Below are 2,812 nucleotides of genomic sequence, written 5' to 3'. Positions count from 1 at the left end.
CGGCCCCCGGCTGCTGCGGGGGGACCCAGGCGCTGCCTCCTGCAGCACCCGGGCCTGGGGGGCAAGAGGAGGCGAGGGGGTACTTTGCATCCGTGCCCTGACCTCCTGCTCTCCTCTGGGCAGAGTGGAAAAGAGCTGATTTTCAGTTAAAATACTGGACGGACCGTTAGATGTCGATGTCCGTGTTAAAGTAATAGTAACAACAGCAGTAGTACTACTACTACTAATAATGATAATAATACTGCTAATAATAGTAATTCCACAGTTATAAACGCGCAGGTGCTGCCTGGGCGGTGTGGAATGTGCGCGAGGAACGAGAGCCAGGCGACAGCGAGGGAAGAGACGCTGTGCTGTCTCCAGAGGGGAGGGATGGAGGGACACCCGGAGCGCATGAGAGGCGACAGTAGCAGAGCAGAGACACGCGGCGGCTGTCGGTACGTGCGGGCTGAACAGAGTTACTTACGGCGGCTGTAGTCCGGGCAGTCTGACCAGGGGAAAGAGCCGACTGGAGAACCTGATTCCGCTTTCTGATTTGCTGTTTTGTTTTGTTTTGTTTTGTTTTAATTTTGTTTCGGGTTCTAATGTTTTTTAAGGAAAATCAAACTAAAGCCCAAAATGTTCTGAATTTCAGGGAATCCCTGCCTGAAGCTGTTACCCAGCAAAGAGCATCAATTGGTATAGACGTTCAAGAGGGACTGTGAAGCCTCAGGGCACCTCAGGCTGTCAGCTTTGATGCAAATCTGACAACGGGCTTCTCTTAAGTTTGGGACCTCCCACCGTTTCCGTGCTGCAAGGTTGGGCCACACTCATTACTAATGAGCCAGTGGAAGAAAAAAAAAAGAAAAAAGCATTCCCTGATCGGATTCAAGATGGGTCAATGAAATGCTTCGGGAAACACAAGCATTTCCCAACATAGTTATTTCCTTGGGAATACTCCAAACAGATGAAGTCAAAGTGATAACTCACTTGTATGTCTATGAACACTGCCCTGCTAACTTTGCCTCTAGCGATTTCCTCTTTGTTTAGAGCATAGTAAGCATAGCCTGTGTGGTGTGGTGTACTTATAGCACATGGAGACATCTAGCGCCTAAATAACAGACTGCAAATCAGCTTCATTAATCTGAAATCTTGGAGATGACAGTCGGACCCATTGCTTGCAATGTTTCACCCCAGGGCTGCAGGGTGCTGAGCAGTTTTACTGCAAACCATTGCACCACTGGATAGCAGCTGCCCTTGGGCAGGGACCCGGTGGAAGGAGCAGCTGCACTAGCTCAAGAGGAGACTGTGACTGCAGCTCCACCACATAGCTTGAGCTTCAGGCCTAGGAGTTACAGCAGTAATTGACTCAAGACAGAGTTTTGCCTGTGTAGACACAAAACAGGTTGAGACAGTTCCTAACTTGCCTTTGTCACTAAACCACAGAGAGGAAAGCCTGTAGGTGTATGAATAAGACGATTTCTTCTTGGCTTTTACAGTGTGTCTCTACTTCTGTTCTTCCTTTGTTAGGCCAGGAGCACAATCATTCTAACACGTGTAATTGTAAAACTTTGCCTCTTTTCAAAAAACATATGCAAACTGAATACTTACATTTGCCTATTACTTTGGCTGAAATTAAACTGAAGTAAGCACTGCTTATCTACTAGAAAGATATTAGTCCAGGAACAGAAATTATTTACTTTTCTTATATACTTGTCTAAAGAAAGAAGAAATACAGACTGCTGATCAACATTCTCAGCCAGAAGCCTGAAAAAAAGGTTGTTTTAGTTATACCCAAGTACAGATGTTGCAGTACTACTATATAGGGGCATAAAGTAAAACATTTCTACATACTTAGTCTGCAACTAAATATATTGCATTAGGTATGTGTGTGGGAGTGCACACATATGGGTGTTTTAGACAACCCACATAATACTTTCTTTTCAGTCTCAGGCAGGCCACAAACACCTTTGAGCTACAAAAGCACTAGATCATAGGACCATAGAAAAAATAAGGCTGGAAAAGACCTTTAAGATCATTAAGTCCAACTGTCAACCTAACACCACAAGCATGTTCACCATTAAACCATGTCCTCAAGCACCATATCCACAGTCTTTTTGAACACTTCCAGAGATAGTGACTCCAACACACTTTACAACCATTTCTGTGAAAAAGAAAATCCAAAAATTTAGTCTAAACCTCCTCTGGTGCAATTTGAGACCATTTCCTCTCATACTGCCACTTGTCATCCAGGAGAAAAGACTGACACCCACCTCACTATGACCTCCTTTCAGGCCGCTGCAGATCTCTTATAGAATGGAATTATCCCCAAACAACAATAATGCTTTTAAATTATGGATACATTTGAATAAAACAATCCCTAAATCGTGTAAGTATGTAAAATGTTGGACTTTGAAATTTCCTCAGTGTTTGAAATCTCTCCATCAAACCCAAATGGTGCACTAAAGCATTAGTGCATCTCCCTTCCGTATCACTTGCTTCTTCATGCTGCTTTGGGTTTCAGCAGACAAATGATCGGTAAAGTGTACAAACCAAAGTTTAAAAATGACAAAAGATGGACTTGAAAGAGATAATGGATGCCATCACTATGGTCTGATGATTTAAAAATAAGCAAGAAGGAAGCAGCTTTTGTCCTTCTGAATAAAAAGAAGTACTAGGAGAGAGGAAGGAGCAAGTTAGGAAGCAACAGGTGGGAGTAAGTAAGTATAGGCAGTTACAAGTTAAAATTATGTCCTATTCTCTCAATTCCCATGCAGACCCTTAGAAAATATTGCTGTTTTTCTATTTAGATAAGAGAGCAAATGTACCTATTTCT

At 43.2% G+C, this 2,812-nt stretch overlaps 1 protein-coding gene and 1 long non-coding RNA gene across 2 annotated transcripts in view; one reads left to right on the top strand and one right to left on the bottom strand.

Moving 5' to 3' along the window:
• The window catches only part of CEMIP2 (cell migration inducing hyaluronidase 2), a 50,450-nt gene extending 49,939 nt beyond the window's left edge, over positions 1–511 (bottom strand). The window contains exon 1 of the mRNA XM_005423427.2: positions 464–511. The gene's annotated coding sequence lies outside the window, so the exon portion shown is untranslated. The remainder of the gene's footprint in view (positions 1–463) is intronic.
• LOC115948144 lies at positions 83–1,474 on the top strand. The gene is made up of 2 exons (XR_004081989.1): positions 83–434; positions 632–1,474. It is a non-coding gene; the product is annotated as an uncharacterized LOC115948144 (long non-coding RNA).
• Positions 1,475–2,812: the final 1,338 nt, after the last annotated feature.

This window comes from Geospiza fortis, unplaced genomic scaffold (genome assembly GCF_000277835.1).
Source record: "Geospiza fortis unplaced genomic scaffold, GeoFor_1.0 scaffold279, whole genome shotgun sequence".
NCBI classification, from domain to species: domain Eukaryota; kingdom Metazoa; phylum Chordata; class Aves; order Passeriformes; family Thraupidae; genus Geospiza; species Geospiza fortis.
This window is presented reverse-complemented; position numbering and strand designations above follow the sequence as displayed.